This window comes from Pelobates fuscus, chromosome 9 (genome assembly GCF_036172605.1).
Source record: "Pelobates fuscus isolate aPelFus1 chromosome 9, aPelFus1.pri, whole genome shotgun sequence".
NCBI lineage: Eukaryota > Metazoa > Chordata > Amphibia > Anura > Pelobatidae > Pelobates > Pelobates fuscus.
This window is the reverse complement of record NC_086325.1, coordinates 80,576,324-80,590,097: the sequence shown is the minus strand read 5'-3', so window position 1 is coordinate 80,590,097 and position 13,774 is coordinate 80,576,324. Positions and strand designations below refer to the sequence as shown.

The 13,774-nt window shown below is 33.8% G+C and overlaps 1 protein-coding gene across 1 annotated transcript in view; it reads left to right on the top strand.

The window, feature by feature from the left end:
- The window catches only part of TENM1 (teneurin transmembrane protein 1), a 642,971-nt gene that overhangs the window by 244,622 nt on the left and 384,575 nt on the right, over positions 1–13,774 (top strand). The gene's annotated exons all lie outside the window — the stretch shown is intronic.

The following is a 13,774-nucleotide window of genomic DNA, read 5'->3' as shown; positions in this document are numbered from 1 at the left end:
TATATAGCACAGATTATCTTTCAAACAATCAGTTCAGGCCTTGAAATACCATACACAGTTTAGTTCTTTGTGAGAGCAGTTTCTTGAACGTCTGTGTGAGATTAGTGCATTAAAATGCATATCTAATTTTTATGTGATTATTGTATAACTTGGCCTGTCTCTGAAGCAAAATAAATAAATAAATGAAAACAAACAAAAAAGAAAAACAGAACACATTGTTTTTTTCTATGCTTTCAGCAGTTGCTATTGCCATTGGCTTCAATTTAACTTACTAGTGTCAGGCTTTTCTTCACCCTGCAGCCAATGTATTATAAATATCTCTTCCACTGTGCCATCTCTTGTAATCAGGACGTTTTTAGACTTTTATATTTCGAGATGTTATCAGGAGCCTCTATGTGCTGAGCACAATATCTCAATATAAGAAGCCAAACGTTTTATTTTGGAAGTTTTCTGTCATGGGTTCACGTGTGGATTTGTTATACATTCAGTGTCGAATCAAAATTAATTTAAAATGTTGTGCCAATATAGCTAATTTGGAAAAATCCAAACTCCAATTCCAATTTCATTTCAGCTATTAATCTCTAAAATTACACAATTCACCTTTTAGCGAATGACCTTACATAACCAGTACATAACAGCACATATGATATCATATACTATTATTATCACAGCATAGAATAGAGAACACTCCACTTTTTATATGGATATATAACAAAAGTACAGGTATTAGCCATATATGAAAAAGTAATATTTATTTAGATAAAGCAGTAAATTCTAGAATCATAGGAATGAGAAAAGAAAAGAAAAAGAAAATAACAAAATCTACCAGTAGGTGTGTCTCTAGCTAAGATAGTTTTGAATTAGTGCCAAAGTTAAAACTTAACTTTTATATAATTTAATACAAAAGATACCATAAAATCAAATAAAGCAAGATGTTCAGTCCTTACTGTATATAATACTAGGCAGCATGGCAACAATCTAACAGTGAATATTACCAAAGTTAATAGTGAACAAACTAATATAATATTATTTACACACTGTTAAACTAGAGCCAGTCCCTCTGATGAGCTACTCTGGCGAAACACACATGTCAGAGGCTCAGGACGCCTACTCGGCATACCTTAGGTGTTAGTACTCACTGCCGCGATCCTCAGAACGGAAAAACTTTCACTCCCGGAATAGGCATCCTTTGACTGGACTGTCAGTCCTTGTTACAATCCTGTTATTCTGATTTTCCTACTTGTAGCAGTAGTGGGTGGCTTAGTGTCAGAGCAGGCATTTTTAAGGGGTGCCCACGGAGGCATATTACACTCACACTGAAATAGGAGCTAGTCTAGCAGAACCTCTCTTCTCCCTCTCTTTTTGCTACATGCAATAGCCTTAACTCTAGTTTAACAGCGTGTAAATAATATTATATTAGTTTGTTCACTATTAATTTTGGTAATATTCACTGTTACTTTGTTGCCACACTACCTAGTATTATTATTATTATTATTATGATATTTATAGAGCGCCGTCAAATTTTGCAGCGCTTTACAATGGGTGGACAAACAGACATGTAGTTGTAACCAGACAAGTTGGACACATAGGGACAGAGGGGTTGAGGGGCCTGCTCAATGAGCTTACATGCTAGAGGGAGTGGAGTAAAATGACACAAAAAGATAAGGATAGTATTAGACTAGTGAAAGTTGCAGAAGAGGAATCAGTTGGGAGCTATTAACAGTTTAATTGATACGCTTTTATGAAGAAGTGGGTTTTGAAAGATTTTTTGAAGGAGTGGAGACTTGGTGAGCATCTGACGGAGGAGGGAAGCTAGTTCCACATGAATGGTGCAGCCCTCAAGAAATCTTGAAGGCGAGCATCAGAGGTGGGAGTACGGACATAAGTCTTCAGCAGATCGTAAGGGCCAAGACGGGACATACTTGTGTATAAGGGAGGATAGATAGGTGGGAGCAGCATTATGTAGAGATTTGAAAGCAAGAACCAGAATTTTAAATTGAGCACTATATTTTATAGGAAGCCAATGTAGGGACTGACAGAAGGGTGAGGCATGGGAGGTGCGGGCGGACAGGAAGATGAGCCTCACCGCCGCATTCCTTATGGACTGTAACCGCGCAAGTTGGGAGCACGTAAGACCACTGAGAAGCGGATTACAGTAGTCAAGGCGAGAAAGGACAGTGGAATGGACCAACACCTTAGTCGCATCTGGCGTTAAGTAGGGGCGGATGCGCGCAATGTTTTTGAGATGGAAATGACAGGATTTGGCGATAAATTGAACATGAGGCTTGAAGGAGAGGTTGGAGTCAAAGAGAACACCGAGGCAGCAAGCCTGCGTGGTGGAGCTGATGGTAGCACCATTGACTTGGAGGGAGGGAGACACAGGAGTAACAACACTTAAGGGAGGAAAGACCAGAATTTCAGTTTTGGTCAAGTTTAGTTTAAGGAAGTGGGCAGCCATCCAGTTATAAACAGCAGAGAGGCTGTCAGAGACACTAGTCAAGAGGGACGGGGAGAGATCAGGAGAGGACAGGTAGATTTGCGTGTCATCTGCATAGAAATGATATTGGAAGCCAAAGGAGCTAATGAGTTTACCAAGGGAGGCAGTATAGGGGACGGTACAGTAGGGGACTGTAGAGATTACACTTACATTTTAAAAGTTTCTTACATAATGAATCTTGCTGTATATGATGGTGACACTGAATGTGAAGACCACCAAATTTCAAAGATCTTAAGTAGGAAGTCTTTCTAGCAGCTGTCAGTCTGTTTCTCAGAAATGGCAATCCTTTACATTGTCCGAGTCAGCCTCTATGTTACGATGTAGTGGATTTGTTGCTGAGAGTGTCTTTTTAATATTCTAAATGAGTTGGACATATTAAATTGTTTTAAATAAAATATATTTATAGTGGCCTAAGTGGTTTTATATTTCTAAACAAAATTGAATCAAAACATTCCATAAATTAACTGCAAAATGTATTTACATATATTGTCAACGAACAGCTATTGCGTTTTCCAGCTGCCTTGAAGTAAAGGACTGCTTATCCAAAAAATATGTCTGTAAACCCTGATTAAACCATGTCTTTTTTAAAATGGCTTTTCTGATTTGAAACAAATCTCTTCCATTTTAAACAGGGCAATCCTAGATCAAGCTGTCATCTTTCTTAACAAATAAATAAAAACAAATCTCTGGTTGCTATATTTAGTTAAAGAATTCTAATGTCAGAATTATTCGATACCTTGTAATTATTTTGATTTGAATCTTTGTTTGAAGCCTGAAAGTTGGCTGCTGGTTTTACGAATAAAGCATGCAAGCTTGGATCTATAAATGAATATATCTTTAGTCACTGAATATAAAATATTTACACCTTGCTTAGGTTTTGTTTATCTATGTATTATATGCAATACATTTCCATTATCAAAATAGGGTCTTGTGAAATAAGGTCAATCACAAAAATAAACTTTCAACTGTGATTAAACATTAAGTATTTACAAATATATAATTATTTACATGATGGGGGTTTAGGCTTGCCTTTGTAAGGTGTATTGCTCAAGTCGAATATAAGTGTAGCAGAGGATAGCATTTATTTATAACAAGAATCACTCTCATAGCATTCTGAATCTAAATGAATGAGAATTTCTGTACAGATAAAGATCTGCTCCTCTTATATATTTAAATATACCTGCATACTTGCTGAAAGCTTATCCATTTAAACTGAAGAAATGGCTACTTGAGCACTGAGATGGAAGTCCCAGAAGTATTGACCATCCTTTGACGATTGTCTGTTTAACTGTTGGTTAGATAGAAGGGCAGTAACACTTACTCTACCAAGCAGTTTGCCGAACCCTCCTCCCCCCATTACAGCTTGGCTTGAATTGACTCTTTTCTTTTCTCTTTCTATTGAAGATTTATTTATTCGTTATTTATATGCTGTGCTATGCTGACTTTGGATGTTTTCCATCTCTGATTACATTCTGTATGTTATGAACTTAGCATGGTTTTTGTGAGTGATGCTTAGTTTATCTTCAGCATATGAGAAGTTAAGTGCATAACTCTCTTATTCTAACTTGTAAAGCATAACTGCTCTGCAGTCTCATCCATTTTGTTTTTCTACACATTCATCAAAAGAGTACCTTTAAAACTTTTATCACAATCTAGAATCAACATTTCATTTTGAGAGATAATCTTGAATATACTGGCCAAATAACGAATGGATTTCTCTATTACACTTGTCATACATATAACAATGAAACCTAAACAAAAACATAATGTGATTAGATTCAATTGCCAAATGAATAGAGAATATAATAGATTCTTTCAAATACTTTGCGAATACATACAATCATATCTTGTTTTATTACTTGAAGCTATTTTATATGGCAGTAAAATTGTGATCAGAATGTATTTTGCTAAATATAATGAGTTTTCATTTTTTCGATGCATAATATATCCATTAGCCTCTCTTTAGCTTTGAAAACAATACACTTAGAAAGTTTAGATATGATAATTTAGAGGTGATAGCTCTGTGTGTCACTGGACAGAAAATGAAGTTCCAGTTTTTTCATTAAATCATAAATGCTTGTTCTTGAACCTTTGTGTAACTCAGATAACAGCAATGAACTTTCACAGAGAGTTTAAAGAATATTAGGAAATGATAAAATACCAATGCATTCCCTCATTGTTGGAATATGCATATTATTTTCCTATTGTGACCTAAGGAATAATTGACATACAAAAACATGACAAATTAGTAAAATATATACTTTGTTTCCAAGGGGGGATATGGGCAGCACAAAGGGAAGGGTTAATTGCAGTGGTATGCTAGGCATTCTGACTACAGACACCTTATATCCACAAAACTAACATTAAACATCATAGAACTTGCATAGAGTTAAACCTTCAGCCAAGGTCAGATTTACCATCTCTGCTGCGCCAAGGCAAGTTTCCAAAATCCTTCCCAAGGTTATTGTCTGAATGTGTATGTACATTTTGGTGATTGTATGCATGTATGTATATGGAGATGATTGTGTGTATGTCTGTATGTGCATATGGTAGTGATTGTCTCTATGTATGCATATATGGGGATGCTTACCTGCATGTATGTGCATACGGAGATGATTTTATGTATGTCTATATGGGAGCAGTTATATATCTTGACTGGTTAGAGCAGTGGTAACACTACCTTAGAACTGGGAAGCATAGGTTTGAGTCTTAATCAGACTAACTTACCAGTAAGTGTCATTGAACAAAATCATCAAATGAGCCTACGATCTTTAAGGAAGGTTGACATATACCATTAGCTATCTACCTAATGATATATATCCACCTTCCTAGTAGATTGAAGCCCTCCTTGTCCTCATATATCCCTTAACTATAATTGTAAATATGTTGGCACTATGTATGTAAAAATTAATTTGGACACTATACGGAACAGAAACAGGAAAAATCTGAATACAAAAATCAATAACAGGTTCACTTTAAAAAAATAGAAAAACTAATATGATTTAGTGTAGCATAAAGTCTATCTTGGGAATTTGTTTAAAGTCATTACAATATATCAAGTGTTTTTTTAAGATATTTCATATATGAAAATTCAGTCTGCATTGAACATTGGTATATTGGTGGTCCAATTGATAATTTATATATTTTTATTTCTTTTAGCTTCTTTTGCTCTTATTGCCTAACAAAGTTATACGATTATGAATATAATTTAATATTATTTAGTGTTTTATGATCAAAACATACTAGGTTCATGTAGATTGATTCTTGAAAAGAATGTTGAATTCATGAGTGGTCAACTAACGTAACTTGCATAAAATGATATCTTTATGCAGAGAAGCACACCCCTAACATACAGTGTTTCAGCCAAATGAGCTTAATAACTAATCCTACGATACACGATTAAGGCTGTTAAGCCAGACTTTGTGTGTCATAGGTTTATATGTCCAAATAAATATACAATTTTATACAACTCACATTGGCATCGCATTCATTTTGTTTTATGAACATGATAAGAAAAACTCCCTAAACGTGAATCTAGCTTGTATGTGGTTTTTCTACTTTGAGTTCTATTTAACTAATGTATTAAGATATTAAACACAGCTATTTTTAAAATTCCTTAAAGATATTATAGTGATTTATAGAATTTTTTTTTTTTTTTTAAAGTTCATATAGAATATAGCAAATGATTTATTCTACAGATTCAGCAGTATTGCTTCTAGGTGAGAAATCAGTTTTTGAAGCAAAGGAACAAAAATACAAAACCGGTTTTATGTAGAAATATTTTTCGGCAATATCTGAACATTTTTCGTACTACGAACATACATATCCCCATTAACATTGAATCTTCTACAGAATGTCTACAAAGCTTTATTACTTAATGGTTTAGCACATGTTAAGGACAGTAGTAGTTGGGGTCTCTTCTCAGTGCCATGCTAATGGATGGTTTATTATATCTGGCAAGATGCCGCCTTCAAATGCACTTGTTCAGTCCCTTGGGTGAGAGGTGAAAATAAGATATTTTCAAGCAGCTTATATCAAGCTGGGCCCAGGTGTTGCTAATTAACATTTGATAGCCCTATTACTGTAATACTGATACTAATGACTGGAAAAAAAGTAGAAAAACTTAGTGGTAGGTTTGCATATGCAGTGTATATTTGTGCTTTATATATTAGTGATATTAATCCAAAAATTGAATATAAATGATAATAATAATAATAAAACAACTATAGGCTTGTGCTTAAGGCAGGTAGATATCACAATACAGGGAGAATGCATTAGAAAACCAATAATGACTATATACTGCTATACCGTTTGTTGTCATCCATGTTCAAAATGGGTTAATTTGTCTTATTATCGTTATCATAGGTTATGCTATTATTAACTAAAACAATTACCTGTGCATTAAAAACAAAACCACCTGAACTCCAAAGAAATGAAAGCATGTCGCACTGTATAACCTAATACATTTTAATGAGGTTGACTATATCTGTGCATTGTATATATCTGCCGTAATAAAATAAGTAGGTAAAAGTGTGCATCATTATCTAATTCCTTTGGATTAAATTTGTACTAGGATTATTTTATTATGAATTGAACCTATAAACATATAAAGTAAGGATTTATCTAGATTTTCTGATCAACACACAAATAAACACTAATCAGACATAAAATCAGACATAAACACAAATCAGTTTAAATAATCACAAAGCATTACAACCCTCCAATTCTTGTTATAGTGTTAGAAATGTTGCAAAGGATTCATTTTTTAGGTATATTCTTTCATAGTGATACTGCTAAATACATCATTTTACTGTATTGGTTCTTTCATACGTTATTAAATGTAAACTTCAAATTGAAAGTGAAATTGAAAATTAGATATGATTCTTATTGATTAAAATGTAAAAAAAAAAAATGTTTCCTGAGATTGTATTGTATGCAAATGAATTCCAGAAACTTACTTTGAGATTAGTCTAGCTGAACTACTATAACAAGTTTGTTTTATCCAAAGTAATCAGATGTACTGATTTTTTTTATTATTAAATATGTCTGGTTCTTCTAAATTTAATTAATTAATTTCCTTCAATAAAATCTGAAGTGGCATGGAGCAGAGCTCTCCTGGAGTTTGGGACAGGAGTATTTTTAAAATTGAAGAGAGACCTGGCATAATGTTTCTTCCAACATTAGAATTAAAAGGGCATGCAGCAAGATCCTGCCCTATCATCTGGCTGTAAAATGGAGCATTTTAATTTGAAATGCCCAAGGACAGCAGGCAGCATCTCTTGCTCCCTAATCTCCTGTGCTGCAGAAGGAGTGAAATAACTTAAAATGTGAATACTTCATTCAGGATTCACCCCATGGCTAAAGCGACCTTGGTGCTCCCATAGAGGAAATGTTTCTGAGCTTAGAGGTGGTATATAGGCATATACCCTAGCAGCTAGTTTAACAATACATCACATTTATTATTTGTAAAATATTAAATGTATCCATGTGTTCATTTGAGCTGGGGTGTGAATAGCTTTTTGTTTCAGGGGTGTGAATAGCTTAATAAAACACAAGTAAGAATGTTTTAATGAATTAAACTAACTGTTGCATATGCAGTATATACTGTACATAATAGTTAATTACAAAGTGTGGAACTCTGCTTCAGGATGTTATAACCAGATCTTATATATACATATATAAAAAAGGCAAAATACTTTTTTTTAAGCAGGAGTTTCAAATATATAATAATTAATATGCAGGGTATTAAAGCTTATTTATCCAAGTACAAATCTGATTGCTACTTTGGTGTCATAAATTATTTTCTATTGTGGTATATTTGAAAATTATTGCAAATCAAATTTCTTACTTTCTTTTGGACTAACAGAACAAACAGGAATATGCAATAAATTAGATTTGGGTCAACTTATGTAACTATGTAACTATTTTTTCCTTCCTGCTCATATCAAAAGAAGATGCATGTAAACTTTAATACCCATTACATCTTATTATCTGAGAATCCAGGAATTATATATATATATATATATAATTTATAAAGCACCAACACATTCCACAGCACTATACAGGGGCACAATTGGTACAAGAAAAAAGACAAAGGCACAATACAAAATTTGACAAACAAATACAAAGTAGTAGAAGGCACTATTCCCATAGAGACATTCATTACTTAATTGTTGAGTAGTCTATGTTTTAATATAATTTAAAAAATAGTTAAATGTGTAATAGAATGTGTATGTAAATTACAAACAGTAATATCAACTGAATGTGATCATTTTCAAGTCAAAGCAAAGTTTACACACAAAAGTATTTACCAGCTGAGATATGGTGTCTCCTGTTGTTAAATTTATACTACTCTTCAGAATTAATAGCGTTTGTAAATGTTCAGTGTTCGACTCTTGGCTTTTCTGAAAATCAGATAAAGGAGCTGGATATATCACTATCTTCGGATGTTCTTTAAGTAATGGGATTCATGACTCCTAGCCTAAGTTTTAGTACTGACTGGGTGTAGAAAAGACAGTCCCTTAGATAACAAAATGCAACTTCTGAAGTGTCCTTGAATGCAAGGTTATCAATACGCTATCATGACAATTAAGTATCTCTTAAAGACAGAGGCAAGGCTATTTCATTTCTTTTTTGAAAGAGGGAGTAATGACAGAAGTCCATGTTTTCTGGTTTGTTGTTGGTGTCTGACAATCATCATGACGATAATGGCTGAGATTAATAAAGTCTGCAAGTGCCATCTGACAAGCTCTAAAAAATGGTGGCTTTGTTCTTTACTGAGTGTGACTTTGTAGCATTTCATAAATCAAGCTTCATATGTCTTGTTTTGAAAGCAGATCTTTCATCAGTGACAATGTGCTATTTAAGGACCAAAGCCATACAGACTATAAACAAAGCTAACAAAACCATAATTTAATTTCGATAGAATAGGTATAATTGAAAATGTATACTATTTAATAAGTAATTAATAAGGGTTTGGCTATTTGAAGTGAGATTTTCATTTATTTAATTTTCATTATTTGAATGGTCAACCTATACACATATTTATACTGAAGGTCACAGTAATGTATTTCGTCATCTGTATAAAAAAAGATATACATTTTATTTTATTACTTGTCTGATAAAGTAAATCTAAATGCATTGTTTCATATGTACAATATATCTGATATTTTGAAAGATTAACAGAACAGAGCAGCCGCAGTAAGAAATAAAACAGTACAAGCTGCTAATTGCTGACTTTTAATGGCATTGTTAAAATGTGCTGTGCTGTAATGGCGTTTATAGATTCCTTTTTACTGGTAAGTTTTGAGTTGTGATTTAGTTGTAGTGAAGATGTGAATTTAGATGTATTTTTTGTTTTACCTTAGAGACCTTGCGAAAGGTGTTCATACCATAACCAACACATATAAGTGAGGATTTTTTAAATAAACTACTCTTTAATTTTTCTAAATTTTAAGCCAGTAAAAGTCTATTTGCACAGTTATTATGGTCAGATGGCTCATAAATCAGAACTCATGGAAAATCTACTTTGCAATAACCCGAAACGATTTTCTTAAATGTGAGAGTAAGATACCTGAATCAAAGGAATGAGCTGTGAGGTTTAAGTATCACCACGTTATTGTAAAATGTGAAGGATTCAGATTCAGATTGTATAATATGCATATCCACCCTGAGATCTTAAAGTTCAGACACTAACTCATAATGTTCCTCCAAAAATATCTGTAGAGAAATATCACCAAATGTCTGATATATCCATCACTAGTAATTTAATAATTCTGTAACTCTATGCTTAGACTATAATTGTTTAAAAGTAAACAGTCACCTCAAAATTATATTTTTTATATCATAATCCTTTCATCAAGTTTTTTAAGAAACCATATTGTTTAAAATAAAGTAGAAAAACTAATCAGTACTTTTAGGTTATGATAAAGTCTTTCAGCCATATACATGGACCTTTAAAACCAACATTTAGTCTCCATGATCTTGTCTTTTTCTATAGCTGCACAGAAGCAGGGAAGACCATAGAGAATGATACTAAAGTAAAGACGATTTTTTCTCTGATTTTTTTGTTAACAAAGACTTCATTAAAAAATCTAAAAAAAAAATTAATAAAATAGGTTTGAGGTGATAGTTTTTCTTTAGAATATGTGCAGATTGCTCTGGAGTTGTAGGAGACACAGCTCTTTGCTTTCCATAATTTCATTTCTGAATAAAGTTTCACCCTTTTAAGCATGATGGATATTATGTGTAAAGTAATGGAAATCAGTTACATTGTTATTAAATCACACTGCATGCTTCAGTGGCTAAATCTCTGTGCAATTACTCTACTTAACAAATGTTTTAATTCTTAAAAAAATATTTGTAGCAAGTGTTACATATTACATAGTTACATGTTACATAGTCACAAAAATACTATACAGAGGGTGTTTCTCAATATTGGTACACTCACATTTAACTAAGCCCCACAGGATAGGCTCAGATAACTTGGGCAGATGTGTACTATGGTGACACTTCCCCTCTTCCTCTGTATATGGATATATATGGAATACAGAAAGTGGAGAAAACCTAGTGCAATATGCTAATATTCAAAAGTGCATATGTATAGGGTTGCAGAACTGCTCACCTTCTCAAAAGCCTATTTTACTTGGCTCTTAGTTTGTAGACTCTTGTGTATATAAGGGGGGCACAGAACCCTTCTTTCAAACAGGATCCAAGGTAGTAGAATAGAGTCTCCAGAAAGAATTAAAAATAGTATTATTACCACTTGTATAAAATCAAATATAAGTAAAACATTTAATCTTCACAATGGAGCTCCCGAGACATGTTTCACCGATTTAACGGCTTTCTCAATCAGTATAATTACCACCAAGTCCTGTCCTAACTTTAAATATCCTTCAATGTTCTCATTGGCCGAATCCAAAGATCATTATCCAATCGTCCATATTGTTGATGATATCATCTTCCAGAAGTAATTCATCTGTCCTGATGAAGACCTGATTCCTAATTCATCTGTCCTGATCAGACCTGATTCATCTGTCCCGGAAGTGACGCGACGACACCCATGTCGCGTCACTTCCGACTCCTGGTCCGCCATCTTGGAAGAGGGAAAGCTTCTGGAAACTGCAGTAAAGTCAGTCAAATGGAAGAGATATGACGGACCTCATGCCTCGCTCCCACCGCTTCCAATCTGTCCAATTTCATTGTCCATATAAGTCCCATATACAAATATACTCTCAAATAGATGCAGGGATATTGGATAAAAACTGAGAAATGGAAAAATGATTACACATGCATCCATAATTATTTACTTCTATCTATCTATCTATCAGGGCTCAATATTTCTTCTCACACACTAGTTATATAACCCTGCTTAGTAGAAATTCAACCCTAGTGATTGCGACAAGTGATGAGTAACTTTTGGGTCTGTCTAGTAGAGTAGACAAATAAAAAATGCTCAGGTTTTCACTGTGTTAAAGTATAAGCAGGATTTAATGGAACATCAAAGAAAGCTTGACAAAGAACTGGGTGCAGGTCGAAACGTTACTGTGCAGTTCATGTTCCATTAAATCCTGCTTATACTTTAACACAGTGAATGCCTGAGCATGTTTTCTTTGTGTACTATAGGGTTGTGCTGGCCCTAGCTCAGTTCAGCACCCTGTTGTTTTATGGTTGAGTGCAGTCCCTATCTTTTTCAAAATGTCTATTAGAGTAGGACTTGAAATATTTTTTGACCAAATATTTACATAAATGTATATTACATATATAACCCCTTCAATCAACCGTTTTGAGAAATCTACTCCCAATGTCTACTACACTTAGAAAGTGACAATATGGAATTAGTACTTATCCTATTCTCAGTCAGAGCAAGCAGGAGTTGCGTGTTAAACAGTAGGGTTCAACTGGGCTTGTTTGTTACGCAAGGATTTGTAGGGCATTGAGAAAGGAATTGCATTTTGGCAAAATAGCCAAGTTTGGAAAATAGCAGTTGGAGATATTTAAATATTGCAATTATTTTGTTAATTTTTCCACAACTATGTTAATTACTGAATAATTATTAAAATCCCTGGAAATGTAAGTATATCTTGCTTTTAAAACCAAGGAACAAAGAAAAGACTAGTTTTTTAACAAGCTGCCCAACCCCTCTAAAATTGTAACCAAATGCCTTTATGTATTATTGTGTTTTTCATACATGCACACAGATTTTATGAACATTTTGCCTTTCACCATCATATATTTACTAATGTGGTTTATGTGTGTATCACAGTAAAGCTGAGACACATTTATGGTTTAAAATATAGCAATGCCTTAATGATAGTTTTGCTTCAGTCATTGCTAACCTTTTTAATTATATTATTTTGTAAGCAAAATTTATATTGCTGTGTTGATTTAACTTAATTTACAAATTCAGAAGATATCTGATTAGCTCTATTCAATATAAAATGACATGTAGAATTTTAAAACCTCACTGGGCAAAATAGATGTTTCTGACACATAGTCAATAGCATTTTAGATGCAATAAAATGAAACAGTAATTTTAAATACATACTTTGTGAAGCATCCTAATCAAATATTGAATAATTTAATCAAGCTTAGTTGAGTCAAGCCTGTTTGTTACACAAAGTAGAGCCCATGGTGAAAGGGATTTTTTCTTTTATTTATTGTCTCTAACGTAGATTCATTGTCCAGCCCAGCAAGGAAATATAATGCAGGGAGCACTATTTCAGGGTCCTAGTGCCTGGCTTGTAGTGAGAGCAGGTCTAATATTGTGCTTACTCTACACTTTTTTGTAGACAGTTCCCTGGTTTCCTCAAAAGCAGGGCAGCAGGACACAAAGTTGGAATGGTGGGCCCTTAAAATTGGGACAGTCACACCAAAATTGGGAATGTTGAGAGTCCTTCTCCTTTTGCAAGAGTAAAAGGAGAAGGAAAATTCAGTGCTTGTATATTACTGCTATAGTTCAATATGGCAGATGGACAACAGGATCTGGAGGCTTTCTTATCTGGTGAAAGAACGTCAAATAAAACCAAAGAAGGAAGTCAAATAAAAGAGACGACTAGGTGTAGCACCTAGCTTGTCTTTAGTGGATATATAAAACAACAATAAAAATATACAGCAGCTGATAGTGTAGTACATTTGAGTATGTTGATAAGAAATAAAATGTAGTATGGTGTGCACTTACACTTATTGGGAGCTGTGACCCAGCTCTGGCTTTAGCGTCTAGGTGACATGATCCCTGCCTGGGGATATAGTGTGGCACCTGTGTGATTGAGAGTTTTT